Here is a 19,107-nt window from a genome sequence, read left to right as displayed (position 1 = left end):
GGTGTTCTAAAAGCATGAAAACTGTATACCTGTGAAATAAAGTGCTTTCGTATGTGTTCTTCTGTGTTTATTGTCCTGTGCATAAAGTTGCACCTTGTGTTTGAAGGTTTAAATTATTTCAGGCTTGCATGGAGGTAGACGTTTCTGAGTAACTTTTATTCATTTCTTAAAAGCCTATACTGTCAGGATGGCCGAGAGGTCTAAGGTGCTGTGTTTAGGCCACAGTCTCCTTTGAAGGCGTGGGTTCGAATCCCACTTCTGACATGCCTTTTGGAGATTTAATCTCCTTTATCAGGTTAACATCTGATGGAAGTTGCATCTGTTGGTCTTCACCTGGCACGTTATTCCGTTCTCCTCTTGTCAAGAGAGATGGGGTTTCTCATATATTTAGGTTCTATAACGTCTTGCTGACAAAGCGCAATCCTTACCAAATGAGCATAGGACCCATGTAAGAGGTCATCTGGAAGAGTCATGCTCTTGTATGCCCTGGCCAGACGGGCCCTGCAAATTTGGAAGAATGCCATGCATCTGGTAGACAACTGGACTCCAGCACACTTACAGCAATTTCCTTAGGGCTTTGATCAGGGGCTGCTTAAATTTGCATACTCCACCCTATGTTGTGACTTTGAGATCCCTTGTTGAAATTGCTTTAGCCAGCCAAGAGGTGGCTATTGTCTCAATTTCAAAGCAGCTTTGAGCCGTTCAAGTGGCTGGTGAATAGCACTTTCTCTTTGTTCGCCTCAAAGTTCTAAAGAGTTCTCCATAGGTCCTGCTCTGTACAGATTGTTCAAAGATCTGTTGGAAGTGCATATAATAGGATAAATAAATTGAGGGCATTCCTTTTCAGTACCTCACTTGCATGGCTGTCTGGCCTCTGGAAGATGCTGAGAAAGCAAGTCAGGATGGCCGAGTGGTCTAAGGCGCTGCGTTCAGGTCGCAGTCTCCTCTGGAGGCGTGGGTTCGAATCCCACTTCTGACAGTCCTGTGTTTACTCTAATTTTTTTCTTGAGAAATATGATCATTTCCCTCGCAGTGGCTTATAGGATTGTCTTCTTGGAAGAGTGCAGTGAGTTTTTTTCTATTGGCCTAAGCTCTGTGCATTTTTTGGTTCCTAATATCTTTCTCACCCTTTAGATGAAAAAGCAGCATGGGGTGAGGATGGCCGAGTGGTCTAAGGCGGTGCGTTAAGGCCGCAGTCTCTCCTGGAGGCGTGGGTTCGAATCCCACTTCTGACAAAACTTGAATTCCATTTTCTCTCTCAGTTCCTTTAGAATCTCAGCTAAAAATTGGCAATGTAAATAATATCTGAATAAGTACCAAACTTCAGTTTCAAATGCATTTGCCCTATTCTATCTTTAACGTTAATGTAATATTCTTCTTGCGCTCGTGGTGTTTTATATTTCTTTTGTGGGGTACTTTAAAAATCTTTTTTATGAAAGAAATGGGTTACATTAAGTCTTGTGATGTTTTAGGTTTCCAATAAGGAGGTTTTAAATTTTATGTCACGTCATTTTCAGATGCTTCATTCAAGAGATGTTTCCACTATAGAATGCAGAGCAAGGGCAAAAATACAAGTGATAGAGCGAGTGAGTGAGAAGGAGTGTTGTGGAAGGAGAGAATGAAACAAAGACAGAGTGAGTGAACGGCAGGGAGGCATAGAAGAGGAGTCTAGTAGTGAAGGAGACCTGCTTTTCCCTGCTCTTGACCTCCCACCCATCCCCAAACAACCAAAACATACCTTCTGTGCAAAGTTGGTATGCAAAATTTCACGCCTCAGCAAGTGAGGGTGAGTCCCAGGCCAGGGGCTAAAGAGCAAAAGAGTGCCTGTGCTCAGACTTTCCCTGCTAGGGATAGTTTATCTGGAACAAGGCCTACTCTCTTGTATCCAGCAAGGATCTAGAAATCCTGCATGAATCTGCAAGGCACATTGGCAGCATAAATTTGCATAAACTGCCCCACCTATTGCCTTCCTACTTCCTGTGCTGTAGTTGTTTGTGTAGAGAGAGAGGTCGCAGGCAAGGAAATGTTGTGAGTCGGATACAGGACCCTAAATAGCTGGTGAGAGGTATGTGGTGTTCTAAAAGCATGAAAACTGTATACCTGTGAAATAAAGTGCTTTCGTATGTGTTCTTCTGTGTTTATTGTCCTGTGCATAAAGTTGCACCTTGTGTTTGAAGGTTTAAATTATTTCAGGCTTGCATGGAGGTAGACGTTTCTGAGTAACTTTTATTCATTTCTTAAATGCCTATATTGTCAGGATGGCCGAGAGGTCTAAGGCGCTCTGTTTAGGCCACAGTCTCCTTTGGAGCCGTGGGTTCGAATCCCACTTCTGACATGCCTTTTGGACATTTAATCTCCTTTATCAGGTTAACATCTGATGGAAGTTGCATCTGTTGGTCTTCACCTGGCACGTTATTCCGTTCTCCTCTTGTCAAGAGAGATGGGGTTTCTCATATATTTAGGTTCTATAACGTCTTGCTGACAAAGCGCAATCCTTACCAAATGAGCATAGGACCCATGTAAGAGGTCATCTGGAAGAGTCATGCTCTTGTATGCCCTGGCCAGATGGGCCCTGCAAATTTGGAAGAATGCCATTCATCTGGTGGACAACTGGACTCCAGCACACTTACAGCAATTTCCTCAGGGCTTTGATCAGGGGCTGCTTAAATTTGCATACTCCACCCTATGTTGTGACTGTGAGATCCCTTGTTGAAATTGCTTTAGCCAGCCAAGAGGTGGCTATTGTCTCAATTTCAAAGCAGCTTTGAGCCGTTCAAGTGGCTGGTGAATAGCACTTTCTCTTTGTTCGCCTCAAAGTTCTAAAGAGTTCTCCATAGGTCCTGCTCTGTACAGATTGTTCAAAGATCTGTTGGAAGTGCATATAATAGGATAAATAAATTGAGGGCATTCCTTTTCAGTACCTCACTTGCATGGCTGTCTGGCCTCTGGAAGATGCTGGGAAAGCAAGTCAGGATGGCCGAGTGGTCTAAGGCGCTGCGTTCAGGTCGCAGTCTCCTCTGGAGGCGTGGGTTCGAATCCCACTTCTGACAGTCCTGTGTTTACTCTAATTTTTTTCTTGAGAAATATGATCATTTCCCTCGCAGTGGCTTATAGGATTGTCTTCTTGGAAGAGTGCAGTGAGTTTTTTTCTATTGGCCTAAGCTCTGTGCATTTTTTGGTTCCTAATATCTTTCTCACCCTTTAGATGAAAAAGCAGCATGGGGTGAGGATGGCTGAGTGGTCTAAGGCGGTGCGTTAAGGCCGAAATCTCTCCTGGAGGCGTGGGTTCGAATCCCACTTCTGACAAAACTTGAATTCCATTTTCTCTCTCAGTTCCTTTAGAATCTCAGCTAAAAATTGGCAATGTAAATAATATCTGAATAAGTACCAAACTTCAGTTTCAACTGCAAATGCATTTGCCCTATTCTATCTTTAACGTTAATGTAATATTCTTCTAGCGCTCGTGGTGTTTTATATTTCTTTTGTGGGGTACTTTAAAAATCTTTTTTATGAAAGAAATGGGTTACATTAAGTCTTGTGATGTTTTAGGTTTCCAATAAGGAGGTTTTAAATTTTATGTCACGTCATTTTCAGATGCTTCATTCAAGAGATGTTTCCACTATAGAATGCAGAGCAAGGGCAAAAATACAAGTGATAGAGCGAGTGAGTGAGAAGGAGTGTTGTGGAAGGAGAGAATGAAACAAAGACAGAGTGAGTGAACGGCAGGGAGGCATAGAAGAGGAGTCTAGTAGTGAAGGAGACCTGCTTTTCCCTGCTCTTGACCTCCCACCCATCCCCAAACAACCAAAACATACCTTCTGTGCAAAGTTGGTATGCAAAATTTCACGCCTCAGCAAGTGAGGGTGAGTCCCAGGCCAGGGGCTAAAGAGCAAAAGAGTGCCTGTGCTCAGACTTTCCCTGCTAGGGATAGTTTATCTGGAACAAGGCCTACTCTCTTGTATCCAGCAAGGATCTAGAAATCCTACATGAATCTGCAAGGCACATTGGCAGCATAAATTTGCATAAACTGCCCCACCTATTGCCTTCCTACTTCCTGTGCTGTAGTTGTTTGTGTAGAGAGAGAGGTCGCAGGCAAGGAAATGTTGTGAGTCGGATACAGGACCCTAAATAGCTGGTGAGAGGTATGTGGTGTTCTAAAAGCATGAAAACTGTATACCTGTGAAATAAAGTGCTTTCGTATGTGTTCTTCTGTGTTTATTGTCCTGTGCATAAAGTTGCACCTTGTGTTTGAAGGTTTAAATTATTTCAGGCTTGCATGGAGGTAGACGTTTCTGAGTAACTTTTATTCATTTCTTAAATGCCTATATTGTCAGGATGGCCGAGAGGTCTAAGGCGCTGTGTTTAGGCCACAGTCTCCTTTGGAGCCGTGGGTTCGAATCCCACTTCTGACATGCCTTTTGGAGATTTAATCTCCTTTATCAGGTTAACATCTGATGGAAGTTGCATCTGTTGGTCTTCACCTGGCACGTTATTCCGTTCTCCTCTTGTCAAGAGAGATGGGGTTTCTCATATATTTAGGTTCTATAACGTCTTGCTGACAAAGCGCAATCCTTACCAAATGAGCATAGGACCCATGTAAGAGGTCATCTGGAAGAGTCATGCTCTTGTATGCCCTGGCCAGACGGGCCCTGTAAATTTGGAAGAATGCCATGCATCTGGTAGACAACTGGACTCCAGCACACTTACAGCAATTTCCTCAGGGCTTTGATCAGGGGCTGCTTAAATTTGCATACTCCACCCTATGTTGTGACTTTGAGATCCCTTGTTGAAATTGCTTTAGCCAGCCAAGAGGTGGCTATTGTCTCAATTTCAAAGCAGCTTTGAGCCGTTCAAGTGGCTGGTGAATAGCACTTTCTCTTTGTTCGCCTCAAAGTTCTAAAGAGTTCTCCATAGGTCCTGCTCTGTACAGATTGTTCAAAGATCTGTTGGAAGTGCATAAAATAGGATAAATAAATTGAGGGCATTCCTTTTCAGTACCTCACCTGCATGGCTGTGTGGCCTCTGGAAGAAGCTGGGAAAGCAAGTCAGGATGGCCGAGTGGTCTAAGGCGCTGCGTTCAGGTCGCAGTCTCCTCTGGAGGTGTGGGTTCAAATCCCACTTCTGACAGTCCTGTGTTTACTCTACTTTTTTTCTTGAGAAATATGATCATTTCCCTCGCAGTGGCTTATAGGATTGTCTTCTTGGAAGAGTGCAGTGAGTTTTTTTCTTGCTCTAGCCACTATTGGCCTAAGCTCTGTGAATTTTTTGGTTCCTAATATATTTCTCACCCTTTAGATGAAAAAGCAGCATGGGGTCAGGATGGCCGAGTGGTCTAAGGCGCTGTGTGAGGCCGCAGTCTCTCCTGGAGGCGTGGGTTCAAATCCCACTTCTGACAAAACTTGAATTCCATTTTCTCTCTCAGTTCCTTTAGAATCTCAGCTAAAAATTGGCAATGTAAATAATATCTGAATAAGTACCAAACTTCAGTTTCAACTGCAAATGCATTTGCCCTATTCTATCTTTAACGTTAATGTAATATTCTTCTAGCACTCGTGGTGTTTTATATTTCTTTTGTGGGGTACTTTAAAAATCTTTTTTATGAAAGAAATGGGTTACATTAAGTCTTGTGATGTTTTAGGTTTCCATTAAGGAGGTTTTAAATTTTATGTCACGTCATTTTCAGATGCTTCATTCAAGAGATGTTTCCACTATAGAATGCAGAGCAAGGGCAAAAATACAAGTGATAGAGCGAGTGAGTGAGAAGGAGTGTTGTGGAAGGAGAGAATGAAACAAAGACAGAGTGAGTGAATGGCAGGGAGGCATAGAAGAGGAGTCTAGTAGTGAAGGAGACCTGCTTTTCCCTGCTCTTGACCTCCCACCCATCCCCAAACAACCACAAACATACCTTCTGTGCAAAGTTGGTATGCAGAATTTCACGCCTCAGCAAGTGAGGGTGAGTCCCAGGCCAGGGGCTAAAGAGCAAAAGAGTGCCTGTGCTCAGACTTTCCCTGCTAGGGATAGTTTATCTGGAACAAGGCCTACTCTCTTGTATCCAGCAAGGATCTAGAAATCCTGCATGAATCTGCAAGGCACAATGGCAGCATAAATTTGCATAAACTGCCCCACCTATTGCCTTCCTACTTCCTGTGCTGTAGTTGTTTGTGTAGAGAGAGAGGTCGCAGGCAAGGAAATGTTGTGAGTCGGATACAGGACCCTAAATAGCTGGTGAGAGGTATGTGGTGTTCTAAAAGCATGAAAACTGTATACCTGTGAAATAAAGTGCTTTCGTATGTGTTCTTCTGTGTTTATTGTCCTGTGCATAAAGTTGCACCTTGTGTTTGTAGGTTTAAATTATTTCAGGCTTGCATGGAGGTAGACGTTTCTGAGTAACTTTTATTCATTTCTTGAAAGCCTATACTGTCAGGATGGCCGAGAGGTCTAAGGTGCTGTGTTTAGGCCACAGTCTCCTTTGAAGGCGTGGGTTCGAATCCCACTTCTGACATGCCTTTTGGAGATTTAATCTCCATTATCAGGTTAACATCTGATGGAAGTTGCATCTGTTGGTCTTCACCTGGCACGTTATTCCGTTCTCCTCTTGTCAAGAGAGATGGGGTTTCTCATATATTTAGGTTCTATAACGTCTTGCTGACAAAGCGCAATCCTTACCAAATGAGCATAGGACCCATGTAAGAGGTCATCTGGAAGAGTCATGCTCTTGTATGCCCTGGCCAGACGGGCCCTGCAAATTTGGAAGAATGCCATGCATCTGGTAGACAACTGGACTCCAGCACACTTACAGCAATTTCCTTAGGGCTTTGATCAGGGGCTGCTTAAATTTGCATACTCCACCCTATGTTGTGACTTTGAGATCCCTTGTTGAAATTGCTTTAGCCAGCCAAGAGGTGGCTATTGTCTCAATTTCAAAGCAGCTTTGAGCCGTTCAAGTGGCTGGTGAATAGCACTTTCTCTTTGTTCGCCTCAAAGTTCTAAAGAGTTCTCCATAGGTCCTGCTCTGTACAGATTGTTCAAAGATCTGTTGGAAGTGCATATAATAGGATAATTAAATTGAGGGCATTCCTTTTCAGTACCTCACTTGCATGGCTGTCTGGCCTCTGGAAGATGCTGGGAGAGCAAGTCAGGATGACCGAGTGGTCTAAGGCGCTGCGTTCAGGTCGCAGTCTCCTCTGGAGGCGTCGGTTCGAATCCCACTTCTGACAGTCCTGTGTTTACTCTAATTTTTTTCTTGAGAAATATGATCATTTCCCTAGCAGTGGCTTATAGGATTGTCTTCTTGGAAGAGTGCAGTGAGTTTTTTTCTTGCTCTAGCCACTATTGGCCTAAGCTCTGTGCATTTTTTGGTTCCTAATATCTTTCTCACCCTTTAGATGAAAAAGCAGCATGGGGTCAGGATGGCCGAGTGGTCTAAGGCGGTGCGTTAAGGCCGCAGTCTCTCCTGGAGGCGTGGGTTCGAATCCCACTTCTGACAAAACTTGAATTCCATTTTCTCTCTCAGTTCCTTTAGAATGTCAGCTAAAAATTGGCAATGTAAATAATATCTGAATAAGTACCAAACTTCAGTTTCAACTGCAAATGCATTTGCCCTATTCTGTCTTTAACGTTAATGTAATATTCTTCTAGCACTCGTGGTATTTATATTTCTTTTGTGGGGTACTTTAAAAATCTTTTTTATGAAAGAAATGGGTTACATTAAGTCTTGTGATGTTTTAGGTTTCCAATAAGGAGGTTTTAAATTTTATGTCACGTCATTTTCAGATGCTTCATTCAAGAGATGTTTCCACTATAGAATGCAGAGCAAGGGCAAAAATACAAGTGATAGAGCGAGTGAGTGAGAAGGAGTGTTGTGGAAGGAGAGAATGAAACAAAGACAGAGTGAGTGAACGGCAGGGAGGCATAGAAGAGGAGTCTAGTAGTGAAGGAGACCTGCTTTTCCCTGCTCTTGACCTCCCACCCATCCCCAAACAACCACAAACATACCTTCTGTGCAAAGTTGGTATGCAGAATTTCACGCCTCAGCAAGTGAGGGTGAGTCCCAGGCCAGGGGCTAAAGAGCAAAAGAGTGCCTGTGCTCAGACTTTCCCTGCTACGGATAGTTTATCTGGAACAAGGCCTACTCTCTTGTATCCAGCAAGGATCTAGAAATCCTGCATGAATCTGCAAGGCACAATGGCAGCATAAATTTGCATAAACTGCCCCACCTATTGCCTTCCTACTTCCTGTGCTGTAGTTGTTTGTGTAGAGAGAGAGGTCGCAGGCAAGGAAATGTTGTGAGTCGGATACAGGACCCTAAATAGCTGGTGAGAGGTATGTGGTGTTCTAAAAGCATGAAAACTGTATACCTGTGAAATAAAGTGCTTTCGTATGTGTTCTTCTGTGTTTATTGTCCTGTGCATAAAGTTGCACCTTGTGTTTGAAGGTTTAAATTATTTCAGGCTTGCATGGAGGTAGACGTTTCTGAGTAACTTTTATTCATTTCTTAAATGCCTATACTGTCAGGATGGCCGAGAGGTCTAAGGCGCTGTGTTTAGGCCACAGTCTCCTTTGGAGGCGTGGGTTCGAATCCCACTTCTTACATGCCTTTTGGAGATTTAATCTCCTTTATCAGGTTAACATCTGATGGAAGTTGCATCTGTTGGTCTTCACTTGGCACGTTATTCCGTTCTCCTCTTGTCAAGAGAGATGGGGTTTTTCATATATTTAGGTTCTATAACGTCTTGCTGACAAAGCGCAATCCTTACCAAATGAGCATAGGACCCATGTAAGAGGTCATCTGGAAGAGTCATGCTCTTGTATGCCCTGGCCAGACGGGCCCTGCAAATTTGGAAGAATGCCATTCATCTGGTAGACAACTGGACTCCAGCACACTTACAGCAATTTCCTCAGGGCTTTGATCAGGGGCTGCTTAAATTTGCATACTCCACCCTATGTTGTGACTTTGAGATCCCTTGTTGAAATTGCTTTAGCCAGCCAAGAGGTGGCTATTGTCTCAATTTCAAAGCAGCTTTGAGCCGTTCAAGTGGCTGGTGAATAGCACTTTCTCTTTGTTCGCCTCAAATTTCTAAAGAGTTCTCCATAGGTCCTGCTCTGTACAGATTGTTCAAAGATCTGTTGGAAGTGCATATAATAGGATAAATAAATTGAGGGCATTCCTTTTCAGTACCTCACCTGCATGGCTGTCTGGCCTCTGGAAGATGCTGGGAAAGCAAGTCAGGATGGCTGAGTGGTCTAAGGCGCTGCGTTCAGGTCGCAGTCTCCTCTGGAGGTGTGGGTTCAAATCCCACTTCTGACAGTCCTGTGTTTACTCTACTTTTTTTCTTGAGAAATATGATCATTTCCCTCGCAGTGGATTATAGGATTGTCTTCTTGGAAGAGTGCAGTGAGTTTTTTTCTTGCATAACCACTATTGGCCTAAGCTCTGTGCATTTTTTGGTTCCTAATATCTTTCTCACCCTTTAGATGAAAAAGCAGCATGGGGTCAGGATGGCCGAGTGGTCTAAGGCACTGCGTTAAGGCCGCAGTCTCTCCTGGAGGCGTGGGTTCGAATCCCACCTCTGACAAAACTTGAATTCCATTTTCTCTCTCAGTTCCTTTAGAATCTCAGCTAAAAATTGGCAATGTAAATAATATCTGAATAAGTACCAAACTTCAGTTTCAACTGCAAATGCATTTGCAATATACTATCTTTAACGTTAATGTAATATTCTTCTAGCACTCGTGGTGTTTTATATTTCTTTTGTGGGGTACTTTAAAAATCTTTTTTATGAAAGAAATGGGTTACATTAAGTCTTGTGATGTTTTAGGTTTCCAATAAGGAGGTTTTAAATTTTATATCACGTCATTTTCAGATGCTTCATTCAAGAGATGTTTCCACTATAGAATGCAGAGCAAGGGCAAAAATACAAGTGATAGAGCGAGTGAGTGAGAAGGAGTGTTGTGGAAGGAGAGAATGAAACAAAGACAGAGTGAGTGAACGGCAGGGAGGCATAGAAGAGGAGTCTAGTAGTGAAGGAGACCTGCTTTTCCCTGCTCTTGACCTCCCACCCATCCCCAAACAACCACAAACATACCTTCTGTGCAAAGTTGGTATGCAGAATTTCACGCCTCAGCAAGTGAGGGGGAGTCCCAGGCCAGGGGCTAAAGAGCAAAAGAGTGCCTGTGCTCAGACTTTCCCTGCTAGGGATAGTTTATCTGGAACAAGGCCTACTCTCTTGTATCCAGCAAGGATCTAGAAATCCTGCATGAATCTGCAAGGCACATTGGCAGCATAAATTTGCATAAACTGCCCCACCTATTGCCTTCCTACTTCCTGTGCTGTAGTTGTTTGTGTAGAGAGAGAGGTCGCAGGCAAGGAAATGTTCTGAGTCGGATACAGGACCCTAAATAGCTGGTGAGAGGTATGTGGTGTTCTAAAAGCATGAAAACTGTATACCTGTGAAATAAAGTGCTTTCGTATGTGTTCTTCTGTGTTTATTGTCCTGTGCATAAAGTTGCACCTTGTGTTTGAAGGTTTAAAATATTTCAGGCTTGCATGGAGGTAGACGTTTCTGAGTAACTTTTATTCATTTCTTAAAAGCCTATGCTGTCAGGATGGCCGAGAGGTCTAAGGCGCTGTGTTTAGGCCACAGTCTCCTTTGGAGGTGTGGGTTCGAATCCCACTTCTGACATGCCTTTTGGAGATTTAATCTCCTTTATCAGGTTAACATCTGATGGAAGTTGCATCTGTTGGTCTTCACTTGGCACGTTATTCCGTTCTCCTCTTGTCAAGAGAGATGGGGTTTCTCATATATTTAGGTTCTATAACGTCTTGCTGACAAAGCGCAATCCTTACCAAATGAGCATAGGACCCATGTAAGAGGTCATCTGGAAGAGTCATGCTCTTGTATGCCCTGGCCAGACAGGCCCTGCAAATTTGGAAGAATGCCATTCATCTGGTAGACAACTGGACTCCAGCACACTTACAGCAATTTCCTTAGGGCTTTGATCAGGGGCTGCTTAAATTTGCATACTCCACCCTATGTTGTGACTTTGAGATCCCTTGTTGAAATTGCTTTAGCCAGCCAAGAGGTGGCTATTGTCTCAATTTCAAAGCAGCTTTGAGACGTTCAAGTGGCTGGTGAATAGCACTTTCTCTTTGTTCGCCTCAAAGTTCTAAAGAGTTCTCCATAGGTCCTGCTCTGTACAGATTGTTCAAAGATCTGTTGGAAGTGCATATAATAGGATAAATAAATTGAGGGCATTCCTTTTCAGTACCTCATCTGCATGGCTGTCTGGCCTCTGGAAGATGCTGGGAATGCAAGTCAGGATGGCCGAGTGGTCTAAGGCGCTGCGTTCAGGTCGCAGTCTCCTCTGGAGGCGTGGGTTCAAATCCCACTTCTGACAGTCCTGTGTTTACTCTAATTTTTTTCTTGAGAAATATGATCATTTCCCTCGCAGTGGCTTATAGGATTGTCTTCTTGGAAGAGTGCAGTGAGTTTTTTTCTTGCTCTAGCCACTTTTGGCCTAAGCTCTGTGCATTTTTTGGTTCCTAATATCTTTCTCACCCTTTAGATCAAAAAGCAGCTTGGGGTCAGGATGGCCGAGTGGTCTAAGGCGCTGCGTTAAGGCCGCAGTCTCTCGTGGAGGCGTGGGTTCGAATCCCACTTCTGACAAAACTTGAATTCCATTTTCTCTCTCAGTTCCTTTAGAATCTCAGCTAAAAATTGGCAATGTAAATAATATCTGAATAAGTACCAAACATCAGTTTCAACTGCAAATGCATTTGCCCTATTCTATCTTTAACGTTAATGTAATATTCTTCTAGCACTCGTGGTGTTTTATATTTCTTTTGTGGGGTACTTTAAAAATCTTTTTTATGAAAGAAATGGGTTACATTAAGTCTTGTGATGTTTTAGGTTTCCAATAAGGAGGTTTTAAATTTTATGTCACGTCATTTTCAGATGCTTCATTCAAGAGATGTTTCCACTATAGAATGCAGAGCAAGGGCAAAAATACAAGTGATAGAGCGAGTGAGTGAGAAGGAGTGTTGTGGAAGGAGAGAATGAAACAAAGACAGAGTGAGTGAACGGCAGGGAGGCATAGAAGAGGAGTCTAGTAGTGAAGGAGACCTGCTTTTCCCTGCTCTTGACCTCCCACCCATCCCCAAACAACCACAAACATACCTTCTGTGCAAAGTTGGTATGCAGAATTTCACGCCTCAGCAAGTGAGGGTGAGTCCCAGGCCAGGGGCTAAAGAGCAAAAGAGTCCCTGTGCTCAGACTTTCCCTGCTAGGGATAGTTTATCTGGAACAAGGCCTACTCTCTTGTATCCAGCAAGGATCTAGAAATCCTGCATGAATCTGCAAGGCACATTGGCAGCATAAATTTGCATAAACTGCCCCACCTATTGCCTTCCTACTTCCTGTGCTGTAGTTGTTTGTGTAGAGAGAGAGGTCGCAGGCAAGGAAATGTTGTGAGTCGGATACAGGACCCTAAATAGCTGGTGAGAGGTATGTGGTGTTCTAAAAGCATGAAAACTGTATACCTGTGAAATAAAGTGCTTTCGTATGTGTTCTTCTGTGTTTATTGTCCTGGGCATAAAGTTGAACCTTGTGTTTGAAGGTTTAAATTATTTCAGGCTTGCATGGAGGTAGACGTTTCTGAGTAACTTTTATTCATTTCTTAGAAGCCTATACTGTCAGGATGGCCGAGAGGTCTAAGGCGTTGTGTTTAGGCCACAGTCTCCTTTGGAGGTGTGGGTTCGAATCCCACTTCTGACATGCCTTTTGGAGATTTAATCTCCTTTATCAGGTTAACATCTGATGGAAGTTGCATCTGTTGGTCTTCACTTGGCACGTTATTCCGTTCTCCTCTTGTCAACAGAGATGGGGTTTCTCATATATTTAGGTTCTATAACGTCTTGCTGACAAAGCGCAATCCTTACCAAATGAGCATAGGACCCATGTAAGAGGTCATCTGGAAGAGTCATGCTCTTGTATGTCCTGGCCAGACGGGCCCTGCAAATTTGGAAGAATGCCATTCATCTGGTAGACAACTGGACTCCAGCACACTTACAGCAATTTCCTCAGGGCTTTGATCAGGAGCTGCTTAAATTTGCATACTCCACCCTATGTTGTGACTTTGAGATCCCTTGTTGAAATTGCTTTAGCCAGCCAAGAGGTGGCTATTGTCTCAATTTCAAAGCAGCTTTGAGCCGTTCAAGTGGCTGGTGAATAGCACTTTCTCTTTGTTCGCCTCAAAGTTCTAAAGAGTTCTCCATAGGTCCTGCTCTGTACAGATTGTTCAAAGATCTGTTGGAAGTGCATATAATAGGATAAATAAATTGAGGGCATTCCTTTTCAGTACCTCACCTGCATGGCTGTCTGGCCTCTGGAAGATGCTGGGAAAGCAAGTCAGGATGGCCGAGTGGTCTAAGGCGCTGCGTTCAGGTCGCAGTCTCCTCTGGAGGTGTGGGTTCAAATCCCACTTCTGACAGTCCTGTGTTTACTCTACTATTTTTCTTGAGAAATATGATCATTTCCCTCGCAGTGGCTTATAGGATTGTCTTCTTGGAAGAGTGCAGTGAGTTTTTTTCTTGCTCTAGCCACTATTGGCCTAAGCTCTGTGCATTTTTTGGTTCCTAATATATTTCTCACCCTTTAGATGAAAAAGCAGCATGGGATCAGCATGGCCGAGTGGTCTAAGGCGCTGCGTTAAGGCCGCAGTCTCTCCTGGAGGCGTGGGTTCGAATCCCACTTTTGACAAAACTTGAATTCCATTTTCTCTCTCAGTTCCTTTAGAATCTCAGCTAAAAATTGGCAATGTAAATAATATCTGAATAAGTACCAAACTTCAGTTTCAACTGCAAATGCATTTGCCCTATTCTATCTTTAACGTTAATGTAATATTCTTCTAGCACTCGTGGTGTTTTATATTTGTTTTGTGGGGTACTTTAAAAATCTTTTTTATGAAAGAAATGGGTTACATTAAGTCTTGTGATGTTTTAGGTTTCCAATAAGGAGGTTTTAAATTTTATGTCACGTCATTTTCAGATGCTTCATTCAAGAGATGTTTCCACTATAGAATGCAGAGCAAGGGCAAAAATACAAGTGATAGAGCGAGTGAGTGAGAAGGAGTGTTGTGGAAGGAGAGAATGAAACAAAGACAGAGTGAGTGAATGGCAGGGAGGCATAGAAGAGGAGTCTAGTAGTGAAGGAGACCTGCTTTTCCCTGCTCTTGACCTCCCACCCATCACCAAACAACCACAAACATACCTTCTGTGCAAAGTTGGTATGCAGAATTTCACGCCTCAGCAAGTGAGGGTGAGTCCCAGGCCAGGGGCTAAAGAGCAAAAGAGTGCCTGTGCTCAGACTTTCCCTGCTAGGGATAGTTTATCTGGAACAAGGCCTACTCTCTTGTATCCAGCAAGGATCTAGAAATCCTGCATGAATCTGCAAGGCACAATGGCAGCATAAATTTGCATAAACTGCCCCACCTATTGCCTTCCTACTTCCTGTGCTGTAGTTGTTTGTGTAGAGAGAGAGGTCGCAGGCAAGGAAATGTTGTGAGTCGGATACAGGACCCTAAATAGCTGGTGAGAGGTATGTGGTGTTCTAAAAGCATGAAAACTGTATACCTGTGAAATAAAGTGCTTTCGTATGTGTTCTTCTGTGTTTATTGTCCTGTGCATAAAGTTGCACCTTGTGTTTGAAGGTTTAAATTATTTCAGGCTTGCATGGAGGTAGACGTTTCTGAGTAACTTTTATTCATTTCTTAAAAGCCTATACTGTCAGGATGGCCGAGAGGTCTAAGGTGCTGTGTTTAGGCCACAGTCTCCTTTGGAGGCGTGGGTTCGAATCTCACTTCTGACATGCCTTTTGGAGATTTAATCTCCTTTATCAGGTTAACATCTGATGGAAGTTGCATCTGTTGGTCTTCACCTGGCACCTTATTCCGTTCTCTTCTTGTCAAGAGAGATGGGGTTTCTCATATATTTAGGTTCTATAACGTCTTGCTGACAAAGCGCAATCCTTACCAAATGAGCATAGGACCCATGTAAGAGGTCATCTGGAAGAGTCATGCTCTTGTATGCCCTGGCCAGACGGGCCCTGCAAATTTGGAAGAATGCCATTCATCTGGTAGACAACTGGACTCCAGCACACTTACAGCAATTTCCTCAGGGCTTTGATCAGGGGCTGCTTAAATTTGCATACTCCACCCTATGTTGTGACTTTGAGATCCCTTGTTGAAATTGCTTTAGCCAGCCAAGAGGTGGCTATTGTCTCAATTTCAAAGCAGCTTTGAGCCGTTCAAGTGGCTGGTGAATAGCACTTTCTCTTTGGTCGCCTCAAAGTTCTAAAGAGTTCTCCATAGGTCCTGCTCTGTACAGATTGTTCAAAGATCTGTTGAAAGTGCATATAATAGGATAAATAAATTGAGGGCATTCCTTTTCAGTACCTCACCTGCATGACTGTCTGGCCTCTGGAAGATGCTGGGAAAGCAAGTCAGGATGGCCGAGTGGTCTAAGGCGCTGCGTTCAGGTCGCAGTCTCCTCTGGAGGCGTGGGTTCAAATCCCACTTCTGACAGTCCTGTGTTTACTCTAATTTTTTCTTGAGAAATATGATCATTTCCCTTGCAGTGGCTTATAGGATTGTCTTCTTGGAAGAGTGCAGTGAGTTTTTTTCTTGCTCTAGCCACTATTGGCCTAAGCTCTGTGCATTTTTTGGTTCCTAATATCTTTCTCACCCTTTAGATCAAAAAGCAGCATGGGGTCAGGATGGCCGAGTGGTCTAAGGCGCTGGGTTAAGGCCGCAGTCTCTTGTGGAGGCGTGGGTTCGAATCCCACTTCTGACAAAACTTGAATTCCATTTTCTCTCTCAGTTCCTTTAGAATCTCAGCTAAAAATTGGCAATGTAAATAATATCTGAATAAGTACCAAACTTCAGTTTCAACTGCAAATGCATTTGCCCTATTCTATCTTTAACGTTAATGTAATATTCTTCTAGCACTCGTGGTGTTTTATATTTCTTTTGTGGGGTACTTTAAAAATCTTTTTTATGAAAGAAATGGGTTACATTAAGTCTTGTGATGTTTTAGGTTTCCAATAAGGAGGTTTTAAATTTTATGTCACGTCATTTTCAGATGCTTCATTCAAGAGATGTTTCCACTATAGAATGCAGAGCAAGGGCAAAAATACAAGTGATAGAGCGAGTGAGTGAGAAGGAGTGTTGTGGAAGGAGAGAATGAAACAAAGACAGAGTGAGTGAACGGCAGGGAGGCATAGAAGAGGAGTCTAGTAGTGAAGGAGACCTGCTTTTCCCTGCTCTTGACCTCCCACCCATCCCCAAACAACCACAAACATACCTTCTGTGCAAAGTTGGTATGCAGAATTTCACGCCTCAGCAAGTGAGGGTGAGTCCCAGGCCAGGGGCTAAAGAGCAAAAGAGTGCCTGTGCTCAGACTTTCCCTGCTAGGGATAGTTTATCTGGAACAAGGCCTACTCTCTTGTATCCAGCAAGGATCTAGAAATCCTGCATGAATCTGCAAGGCACATTGGCAGCATAAATTTGAATAAACTGCCCCACCTATTGCCTTCCTACTTCCTGTGCTGTAGTTGTTTGTGTAGAGAGAGAGGTCGCAGGCAAGGAAATGTTGTGAGTCGGATACAGGACCCTAAATAGCTGGTGAGAGGTATGTGGTGTTCTAAAAGCATGAAAACTGTATACCTGTGAAATAAAGTGCTTTCGTATGTGTTCTTCTGTGTTTATTGTCCTGTGCATAAAGTTGCACCTTGTGTTTGAAGGTTTAAATTATTTCAGGCTTGCATGGAGGTAGACGTTTCTGAGTAACTTTTATTCATTTCTTAAATGCCTATACTGTCAGGATGGCCGAGAGGTCTAAGGCGCTGTGTTTAGGCCACAGTCTCCTTTGGAGGCGTGGGTTCGAATCCCACTTCTGACATGCCTTTTGGAGATTTAATCTCCTTTATCAGGTTAACATCTGATGGAAGTTGCATCTGTTGGTCTTCTCTTGGCACGTTATTCCGTTCTCCTCTTGTCAAGAGAGATGGGGTTTTTCATATATTTAGGTTCTATAACGTCTTGCTGACAAAGCGCAATCCTTACAAAATGAGCATAGGACCCAAGTAAGAGGTCATCTGGAAGAGTCATGCTCTTGTATGCCCTGGCCAGACGGGCCCTGCAAATTTGGAAGAATGCCATTCATCTGGTAGACAACTGGACTCCAGCACACTTACAGCAACTTCCTCAGGGCTTTGATCAGGGGCTGCTTAAATTTGCATACTCCACCCTATGTTGTGACTTTGAGATCCCTTGTTGAAATTGCTTTAGCCAGCCAAGAGGTGGCTATTGTCTCAATTTCAAAGCAGCTTTGAGCCGTTCAAGTGGCTGGTGAATAGCACTTTCTCTTTGTTCGCCTCAAAGTTCTAAAGAGTTCTCCATAGGTCCTGCTCTGTACAGATTGTTCAAAGATCTGTTGGAAGTGCATATAATAGGATAAATAAATTGAGGGCATTCCTTTTCAGTACCTCACCTGCATGGCTGTCTGGCCTCTGGAAGATGCTGGGAAAGCAAGTCAGGATGGCCGAGTGGTCTAAGGCGCTGCGTTCAGGTCGCAGTCTCCTCTGGAGGCGTGGGTTCAAATCCCACTTCTGACAGTCCTGTGTTTACTCTAATTTTTTTCTTGAGAAATATGATCATTTCCCCGTCGCAGTGGCTTATAGGATTGTCTTCTTGGAAGAGTGCAGTGAGTTTTTTTCTTGCTCTAGCCACTATTGGCCTAAGCTCTGTGCATTTTTTGGTTCCTAATATCTTTCTCACCCTTTAGATGAAAAAGCAGCATGTGGTCAAGATGGCCGAGTGGTCAAAGGCGCTGCGTTAAGGCCGCAGTCTCTCGTGGAGGCGTGGGTTCGAATCCCACTTCTGACAAAACTTGAATTCCATTTTCTCTCTCAGTACCTTTAGAATCTCAGCTAAAAATTGGCAATGTAAATAATATCTGAATAAGTACCAAACTTCAGTTTCAACTGCAAATGCATTTGCCCTATTCTATCTTTAACGTTAATGTAATATTCTTCTAGCACTCGTGGTGTTTTATATTTCTTTTGTGGGGTACTTTAAAAATCTTTTTTATGAAAGAAATGGGTTACATTAAGTCTTGTGATGTTTTAGGTTTCCAATAAGGAGGTTTTAAATTTTATGTCACGTCATTTTCAGATGCTTCATTCAAGAGATGTTTCCACTATAGAATGCAGAGCAAGGGCAAAAATACAAGTGATAGAGCGAGTGAGTGAGAAGGAGTGTTGTGGAAGGAGAGAATGAAACAAAGACAGAGTGAGTGAACGGCAGGGAGGCATAGAAGAGGAGTCTAGTAGTGAAGGAGACCTGCTTTTCCCTGCTCTTGACCTCCCACCCATCCCCAAACAACCACAAACATACCTTCTGTGCAAAGTTGGTATGCAGAATTTCACGCCTCAGCAAGTGAGGGTGAGTCCCAGGCCAGGGGCTAAAGAGCAAAAGAGTGCCTGTGCTCAGACTTTCCCTGCTAGGGATAGTTTATCTGGAACAAGGCCTACTCTCTTGTATCCAGCAAGGATCTAGAAATCCTGCATGAATCTGCAAGGCACATTGGCAGCATAAATTTGCATAAACTGCCCCACCTATTGCCTTCCTACTTCCTGTGCTGTAGTTGTTTGTGTAGAGAGAGAGGTCGCAGGCAAGGAAATGTTGTGAGTCGGATACAGGACCCTAAATAGCTGGTGAGAGGTATGTGGTGTTCTAAAAGCATGAAAACTGTATACCTGTGAAATAAAGTGCTTTCGTATGTGTTCTTCTGTGTTTATTGTCCTGTGCATAAAGTTGCACCTTGTGTTTGAAGGTTTAAATTATTTCAGGCTTGCATGGAGGTAGACGTTTCTGAGTAACTTTTATTCATTTCTTAAAAGCCTATACTGTCAGGATGGCCGAGAGGTCTAAGGCGCTGTGTTTAGGCCACAGTCTCCTTTGGAGGCGTGGGTTCGAATCCCACTTCTGACATGCCTTTTGGAGATTTAATCTCCTTTATCAGGTTAACATCTGATGGAAGTTGCATCTGTT

The 19,107-nt window shown here is 43.4% G+C and overlaps 16 non-coding genes across 16 annotated transcripts; all 16 read left to right on the top strand.

Annotated features, from left to right (window-relative positions):
* Positions 1-896: 896 nt before the first annotated feature.
* Positions 897-979, top strand: TRNAL-CAG (transfer RNA leucine (anticodon CAG)). Its single transcript has one exon. It is a non-coding gene; the product is annotated as a tRNA-Leu (tRNA).
* A 1,988-nt stretch (positions 980-2,967) lies between these two features.
* Positions 2,968-3,050, top strand: TRNAL-CAG (transfer RNA leucine (anticodon CAG)). The gene has a single exon. It is a non-coding gene; the product is annotated as a tRNA-Leu (tRNA).
* A 1,279-nt stretch (positions 3,051-4,329) lies between these two features.
* On the top strand, positions 4,330-4,412 carry TRNAL-UAG (transfer RNA leucine (anticodon UAG)). The gene has a single exon. It is a non-coding gene; the product is annotated as a tRNA-Leu (tRNA).
* Positions 4,413-5,044: 632 nt separating this feature from the next.
* Positions 5,045-5,127, top strand: TRNAL-CAG (transfer RNA leucine (anticodon CAG)). Its single transcript has one exon. It is a non-coding gene; the product is annotated as a tRNA-Leu (tRNA).
* Positions 5,128-9,492: 4,365 nt separating this feature from the next.
* Positions 9,493-9,575, top strand: TRNAL-AAG (transfer RNA leucine (anticodon AAG)). Its single transcript has one exon. It is a non-coding gene; the product is annotated as a tRNA-Leu (tRNA).
* Positions 9,576-10,599: 1,024 nt separating this feature from the next.
* Positions 10,600-10,682, top strand: TRNAL-UAG (transfer RNA leucine (anticodon UAG)). The gene has a single exon. It is a non-coding gene; the product is annotated as a tRNA-Leu (tRNA).
* Positions 10,683-11,314: 632 nt separating this feature from the next.
* Positions 11,315-11,397, top strand: TRNAL-CAG (transfer RNA leucine (anticodon CAG)). The gene has a single exon. It is a non-coding gene; the product is annotated as a tRNA-Leu (tRNA).
* A 186-nt stretch (positions 11,398-11,583) lies between these two features.
* TRNAL-AAG (transfer RNA leucine (anticodon AAG)) lies at positions 11,584-11,666 on the top strand. The gene has a single exon. It is a non-coding gene; the product is annotated as a tRNA-Leu (tRNA).
* A 1,024-nt stretch (positions 11,667-12,690) lies between these two features.
* On the top strand, positions 12,691-12,773 carry TRNAL-UAG (transfer RNA leucine (anticodon UAG)). Its single transcript has one exon. It is a non-coding gene; the product is annotated as a tRNA-Leu (tRNA).
* Positions 12,774-13,405: 632 nt separating this feature from the next.
* Positions 13,406-13,488, top strand: TRNAL-CAG (transfer RNA leucine (anticodon CAG)). The gene has a single exon. It is a non-coding gene; the product is annotated as a tRNA-Leu (tRNA).
* A 2,008-nt stretch (positions 13,489-15,496) lies between these two features.
* TRNAL-CAG (transfer RNA leucine (anticodon CAG)) lies at positions 15,497-15,579 on the top strand. Its single transcript has one exon. It is a non-coding gene; the product is annotated as a tRNA-Leu (tRNA).
* Positions 15,580-15,764: 185 nt separating this feature from the next.
* Positions 15,765-15,847, top strand: TRNAL-AAG (transfer RNA leucine (anticodon AAG)). The gene has a single exon. It is a non-coding gene; the product is annotated as a tRNA-Leu (tRNA).
* A 1,024-nt stretch (positions 15,848-16,871) lies between these two features.
* On the top strand, positions 16,872-16,954 carry TRNAL-UAG (transfer RNA leucine (anticodon UAG)). The gene has a single exon. It is a non-coding gene; the product is annotated as a tRNA-Leu (tRNA).
* A 632-nt stretch (positions 16,955-17,586) lies between these two features.
* On the top strand, positions 17,587-17,669 carry TRNAL-CAG (transfer RNA leucine (anticodon CAG)). The gene has a single exon. It is a non-coding gene; the product is annotated as a tRNA-Leu (tRNA).
* Positions 17,670-17,857: 188 nt separating this feature from the next.
* TRNAL-AAG (transfer RNA leucine (anticodon AAG)) lies at positions 17,858-17,940 on the top strand. Its single transcript has one exon. It is a non-coding gene; the product is annotated as a tRNA-Leu (tRNA).
* A 1,024-nt stretch (positions 17,941-18,964) lies between these two features.
* On the top strand, positions 18,965-19,047 carry TRNAL-UAG (transfer RNA leucine (anticodon UAG)). Its single transcript has one exon. It is a non-coding gene; the product is annotated as a tRNA-Leu (tRNA).
* The last annotated feature ends 60 nt before the right edge of the window (positions 19,048-19,107 follow it).

Source organism: Triturus cristatus, chromosome 6 (assembly GCF_964204655.1).
Source record: "Triturus cristatus chromosome 6, aTriCri1.1, whole genome shotgun sequence".
Taxonomy (NCBI): Eukaryota; Metazoa; Chordata; class Amphibia; order Caudata; family Salamandridae; genus Triturus; species Triturus cristatus.
Note: the sequence above shows the minus strand (reverse complement) of the source record. Positions and strands in the feature narration are given on the sequence as shown.